Here is a 7,246-nt window from a genome sequence, read left to right as displayed (position 1 = left end):
GGAGCAGCTAAGGACTTTGGGCTTGCCTGGTCTGGAGAATAGGAGGCTGAGGGATGACCTCATTGCTCTCTGAGGATGGGAAATGGAGAGGGAGGTGCTGACCCCTTCTCACTGTGGTTCAGTGACAGGACATTTGAATGGTTCAAAGCTCATTCAGGGGACTTCAGACTGGGCATTCCTTACCTAGAGAGTGATCAAACCCTGCAACAGGTTTCCTACAGAGGTGATGGATCAGGTTTTCAGTCTATCAGCATACATCAAAAATTGCACTTCAAAAGAAATCTTTTGTTCTTAGTTCTGGAGAAAAATCTGCTTTTAATAAAATGTATGCTCTGAAAGAACTTAAGTAATAATTTTCCGTTCAGAGTAAAGGTTCAGCTTCGGATGAAAATGAGCATGAGCTGTTGTCATCTAATGGCTGTTCAATAATTTTGTTCAACTCATTTGAAATCAGTTGGTTGGGTCAGTCTTTTTTGCAGTTTCTATCATCCAATGCAATTAAAAATCATCAGCATCTGTGTGGGTAGTCCCTGTAAAGACATCACCAAACGGAATAAATACAAGCTATTACTAAAAGAAGTGATTGGCATTTGAGGCATGTTGGCAGGTGTACTGCTATTACCACAGATGTTAATCACAATAAAAAAAAAAAATAAATCTTTGATGTCTATTTTATAGCTGTCACATTCTAATAGTTTTATTATGTCACAGTTTTACTGAATATGAAGGAAAACAGCTTGAAAAAACAGTCCTGAGGATATGACCAGCTAAGCACTTCCTATGGCATTGACATATTTCAAAAAATTGTATCACCATGAATGCATTATGGCAACTGACCACGTGCATATCCCTACTTGCAGCAATACAAAATAAAAAAGGATTCATGTTAAATAAGAATGGTCTCTGTTAAAACAATTTACGCTGAACCTCAAGGACCAATGAAAGAAGGTCAGTGTGAAAGGCAGGAGTGAGAACTAAGAGGTAGGAACCAGTGACTTATTTAAACTTTCTAAAATAATTTTAAACACTTGTTTGGACATACACTCAAAAATATAAAAACAAATTTTAAATTTACATATGAACTTAATTTAGATCAATAACTTCAAATATTCCATGTAGTAATTTGGCTCAAATTAACTATTTAGAAGGCATAAATGGGTGTGCAGCACATTGTATAACACTTGCATGCTAGGTTTTGCTTTCAAACCTGAAAAAATACATACCTGTAGTTATGCAAAACTTTCTTCAGAAAAAGTGATAAGCAAGAGAGGTCAGATTTTTAAATGAATTTTATGTAGTATTGGGATAACAGACAGACTTGGGTTATAACCACTAAAAAATATATTTAAAATTTTTGTTAGAATGATTTGGTGCCAGATATATCTTTAGTACTTGTGACAAGATAGGGACAATAGTTTTAATTATTAAGAGGGTCTGCTGCAAGGAAGAATTTTTACAGTGAGGGTTGTGAGACACTGGAACAGGTTGCTCAGAAAACTTGTGGATGCCCCACACCTGGAAATGCTCAAGGCTCTGATCAGCCTGCTCTAGAGGAAGATGTCTATGTCTTCCTCAGATGCCTATGTCTGGGGAGTTGGACTAGACAATGCTTAAAGGTCCCTTCCACCCTAAACCATTCTATGATCCTTTGACGTCATGCTCAGCAATTAAAGTTTAGGGAACAGAAAAGGAAGGAAAGGAAGTTTGTGGTGATGGAGTTTATCTCCCAAAGTAATGATTAGCTGTGCTGCTTTCCAGGAAGCAGCTAAACATCTGCCTGCTGATGAGAAGTCGTGAATAAATTCTGTATTCTGCTTAGCTGGCATGCTCAGCTTTGCTTCCCTCATTTAAGTGTCCTCATCACAGCCCACAAGTTCTCTTGCTCTCTCCTTGGATTCCCTGCCCCGCCCCACTGTGGGGGCAGCCAGGGAGTCACTGGCTGGGGTCAGCCCACCACAAAGAGCAAGTATGTTAAGTAATTGGATGACAGAATTGGCAACAGAGTTAGAGATAGGAAAAGCAAAACAAACCTCATTTGTACTACTACTACCCAAAAGATACATCTATCTTTAGGTGTTAACTGACAAAGTTTGCTCGCAAAGTATCACCCCACTTACACAGGGCCTGGGACACACAGACTCTTCATTAATGTGTTGGTTCCCTGTGCAACAAATTATGAAACAGATACTGCCTCAAAAAAGAACTTGTGTTGGGGTACAGACTGCCAATGCAATAAACATTCAATTTGACTCCTGTTCCCCATAACACCCTTAGTATTTTTTCAGGTAAATTATGAGGATCTCCTTTTATTTCTCCAATTGTTCCCTCACAAGCGTGAAACAGAGGGAGTATTTTGAGACAGTTGTTGGATTTTTGTACACTTCACAAATACCAGCTAAGGACAGGTGGGACAGTCTGATTAATTTTCCTTTCTGTCTTCCTTGGGTAGGATACTGGTTGGAGAAAATAATTCTTAACTCTAGTCCCTGACAGGAAATGGTAAATAAAGATGCTGACACAGATGCCTTACATTCTGATGTGCAGTCTGGTGCATCTTTTTTTACCAATGTTAGGACAATGGCATATTATTTTTGGGCATGGGACAAGCTTTTAACCCATGATTGAAAAAAAAAATAAACGTACTGACATGTACAGGTAGAGAAAAAATGGATCTTTTCTATTAGATATGGTCCTCAAGAGATAAGGAAAAAGATTTGTATAGGTGATGGAGTGTGATAATATGAAAGGCTGCAAGACAGTTGCTTAAGAAACAAGAACAACAAAGGGATAAACTACTGCAGGCATCACCAGAGCTGGAATGACATTGTACTGTGTACTATGTTTCCATAGCAACTAGCCATAGGAAGATGAATGTCTCATATTCACTGTGCTCTGCACTACATGTCTATAAATCAAACTTGCATAGAAGAGCATAAGATTTCTTCCATGGGGTGGCTCTGGAAAACAGGTTATTTTCTCATTACTAGATAATTACATGAAAGAAAAATGAGACAATTAGGTCATTTTTTTGTATGGAAAGTACCAATACATACAAAAGTACTAATATACCTCTACTGTGAGATACTATCAATCTAAAGGCACAGTAGCATAAAAAGCTGATCATGAATGCCTTCTTTTCTTCCTTAAGATCTGAGTTATGCTTGCTAGCTTTAAAAACTGTATGGGAATTTTCTGTCCACTTTTGGTTTGTAAGACATTTTTCATCATTTATAGGTTCATCCACATTTACACATGGTTGGTTTTCAGCTTACTACTGTTATTATTCCCATTATCATGCTCTGAGGCTTTAACATACAAATAAACTGTTTTTCTGAGCAAATGTTACAGCTAGAACAAATATTTTTTTCAGCATATGTAATTAATAATACTGTATAATTCAAATATGACATTCATATTCATAAAAAAAGGAAAACTGTACTTTAAGTAGTTTTTTAAGAATTTGAATCCCACCTTAAATGACAACATGTTCACTTACAGATGGCCATTTATCACAAATAATTTTTGCAAAGGACTTGGCACACTTCATATACTTGTAGCTACATGGAGATCAGCAGCAATAGTATAAAGCAATTCTTCTTCTTCTCATGGGTGTGTTACCCATCACAGAGAGCCCCACCATGGAGGAATACACCATTTACCTTAGCAGCCACTTCTGCAACTCCTGTGTCCAGAATGTTGAGTTTTTATGGTTCAATGGCATTCTACTCAGGTGCACATCAGGTGTATAATAAACCCCTGATCATTTTGTTGAGTATGACTGCAATATTAGATCAGAAACAAATGTTACTCTACTGTTCAGGCAAGATTACAGTCAGTTAATACAATCAAATATAAACTGAAAACCTGTCCATATTCTCCAAACTTCAGCAACAGCTGTAAGCAGTATATTACTGACATTTGTAAGAAAACAACCCTGGAGGAGAAAGAACATCTACATGAAATATTATTTTATCAGTCTGAGATGAGATTAGATATGGTCCTCAAGAGATTTCAGTAAATTCAGTACAGCCACTCCAAGTAACAGGCCACAACTCTGCAGAGAGTTTGCAAGGACTGAGGCTTTTCAGGCTTTGTCTGAACTTGTTTGACCTGCCCTGGAGATTCCACTTGCTTTATTTATCTGTAACAACAGCTCTTTCAAGGAGCAGGTGGCTCTGTCTAATTTGTTCTTAACTTTATACAGGATAAACATAGCTTTACACAGATAGTAGTAACAAGAATTTATTCTATGTAAAATTATATATTTATGTAGAGAAATACAGGCCTGGCATGACAGCAGATGCAATAACATGCCATATGGAGTAGTAAAGGCATGGGATGTTAAAATACAGGGCACAGGCTAAAAGTGAAAAGCACACTGAAAGACCAAGACTAAAAACTCACTTATGGTCAGTTAAAGACATGCAGACACAGGAACTGGACAAAAATATTTTTATAGGTGACAGAGCAAAGAACAAATATCTGAAATATGTAGTTTGTGCCATATATTGGAATACAATGTGGGCTTGCAGACCTGAGAAGAAAGACAAAGGTGTAAACTGGGCAGGCAAACATATTTAAATTACCCAAAGTAGATGCTAGAGAGACAAGAAAACATGAATATTACACTCCTTCTGGTGAAAAGTTTGGATAGTGGTAATTCACCCTAGCATGCCTGCCTTGAACCTGTGGGCTTGGGGACTGAGAGGGACAGTGGAAGGTTGAGAGAAACCACAGAGAAAGGGATAGGTAGTAGGAGGAGCATAACAACTGCTTTGAGACATTTTGCTGCATTTTGCTGCATAGTGCTTTTTGATCTCTCTTTTTTTCAATTATTAAATCTGTATTAAAATAATTCTTTAATTAGATTGCTAAGATTTTAGTATATAGTAAAGATAAATACTGGCTTCAAGCATCAAGTGGGTCTCCTTTGTAGCCAAATAAAGATTTTGAGCATAAAAGCTCTTAACGGGTAGGTTAGAAGAATAATCCAGAATAATCCATTGTTCTTTCTTGCTACGTCATATTTAAAGATTTTTAATATTAATAAGACATATATATGAATGATAAAGAAAAGGATTCCATTTTCAAGCTGCAATTTTGTTAAAATTAGTTCAACATGTATATATGCCCCTATTATGAGCATTTTGCATACCTACAAATCAACTCTACTTTCTCTGAAAGGTAAATGACTCTGGTGGGGCCCTTCACTCTTCATGCAAATCAATTACTGCTATTATTCCTTCCTTGTGTTCTGCATAGCTTGAATACACTTGTTTTCAATTTTACATCTCAGAATATGTTGAGAATTACATTCCATAGCATAAAATTTCCTGCTCTGCATGGTAAGTAGACAAGCTAAGTATCATGAATGTGCCTTTGACTCTTTTCCTACCTCCCTTCTGTTCCTGCCTTTGTGACACTAGGCACAGACTTCACTTATTCTGCAACATCTCACTTAAAGTATAAGAAAATAACACATGCAACAATGCATTCCAAATTAAAGGAACCAGTCTGAAGCCAGCACTTCCACCAAAGAGAAAATTTTATAAATAAACATAAGGAACCCTTTTCATTTAACAATATCACAGAGATCTGAATATACAAATTAAACTTTTCCCCCTTGTCTCAATATTTACCTATGCTTTACTTTAGACTTGGAATGCTTTTTTATGTTGAATTTCCCTGTCTTCATTACTGACTGTACTATGGGGAACATCACAGTGCTCACAGTACACAAACTGCATTTATTCCAGATGAAATGAAACTGAAGGATATGCTCCTGGCATGCACCCAAAGCACTCCACCCTCGGCTGACCAGACTAGAATTGGGCCAAGTAACCCCCTCAATACAGATATTGGGTCCCCATCATAAAATTCCTGCTCTACAGACCTAATCCCTTTGTGTTGTATTAACTGCTAATACACAGATAATTTTAGAACTCATATATGGTCAGTCATCACATTTAAAAACTCTTAAAGAACTTCTAAGTATTGTACATTATTTTACTTAACATAAAAGAAACACTTTGAAATTATGTTCAGTCCCAAAATTTAATTTTGATCTCTGTGGTAAAAAGAGGGAAGAACAAGAAATGTGTCAACAAATATGAAAATATATATGCTTCATTTATTACAACAATCTATTGTAATATAGATTCTGTGTCACAAATACATGAAACTTCTCACAAATATCTGTGACCAAAATATTTCTTACGCCTTTCTTTTCATGCAGTCTTAATCCAATTGTACAGATCAATTTAGGACGAAAGTCTCAGCTCTGTTTGCCTAAATAAAGCTCAACATCCACACTTCTGAGCCAATCTCACCTTGCAAGAAATCTCACCACTACTACCTTGCAATATACACTCCTGTTTAAGTAAATTTCATTGAGACAGCTCTTGAACACGCATTTCCTGATTAGAAGAGAAAAATGTAAAAGCAAATAGTTTTAAGCTTCTTAAGAAACAGTACAGGCAACAAATTACCTTCTGTGCCTGTTATTTATTTATTATTATTTTAAAAATACTAGTTATAAAATTTATATTAATTATTGCATTATTTACACAATAATTTGTGTATAATCTTTATTAATAAAGACACTGAAACAGTAATGGGTGCTGAAGCTTTTATCTTCAGCTGCATGATAAAATCGAATAATTTCAATTAACTGAAAGAACAAAAAGACTTCTATCCAGGAATATGGATCAATTTGTTAATCTTACCTGGTGGCTTCAAATAAGATTTTCTCAGATAACTTTGAAGAAACAGAATTGAAAGCTCTCTTGAAGTCTTCAAAAGGCAAAAATCCTCTATCTTTAAGATTAAGAATAGGCAAGAGAAAAATAATGTAAATTAGGGTGTTTTTTAAAACTACTTAATACAATGTTTGCATGTAAGCTAATCAATTCCCAGTTTTGAAATGATGATACACTCTAAGTTACTGCATTAGAAAAATGTTTTAGAAAGGCAACTATATAAAGCTGAACAATCTAAAACAAATTTTATACTGACTATTCCTTTTTGCTAGTGTGAACTCTCCAAAAGTAATGTGCCTACATCTACAACTCTCTTATTTAAGTTTTCATTTTACCAGTAGCATTTTGAAAAACTGAACAAACTAATTGAAAATTTGAAATTTGCAAAGCTTTGAAAATAACTATAAGATATTCAAAATTACTTTTCAAATCTACCATTTTCATTGACAACTTGGATATTTTGAACATTGTGTTTTAATTTTTTTTCA

The 7,246-nt window shown here is 35.6% G+C and overlaps 1 long non-coding RNA gene across 1 annotated transcript; it reads right to left on the bottom strand.

Moving 5' to 3' along the window:
• Positions 1-333: 333 nt before the first annotated feature.
• Positions 334-6,814, bottom strand: LOC135448586 (uncharacterized). Its single transcript, XR_010440508.1, has 3 exons — positions 6,726-6,814; positions 3,660-3,778; positions 334-530 (listed from the first exon to the last, which is right to left on the bottom strand). It is a non-coding gene; the product is annotated as an uncharacterized LOC135448586 (long non-coding RNA).
• Between the last annotated feature and the right edge of the window lie 432 nt (positions 6,815-7,246).

Source organism: Zonotrichia leucophrys, chromosome 5 (genome assembly GCF_028769735.1).
Source record: "Zonotrichia leucophrys gambelii isolate GWCS_2022_RI chromosome 5, RI_Zleu_2.0, whole genome shotgun sequence".
In the NCBI taxonomy this organism is placed as follows: domain Eukaryota; kingdom Metazoa; phylum Chordata; class Aves; order Passeriformes; family Passerellidae; genus Zonotrichia; species Zonotrichia leucophrys.
This window is presented reverse-complemented; position numbering and strand designations above follow the sequence as displayed.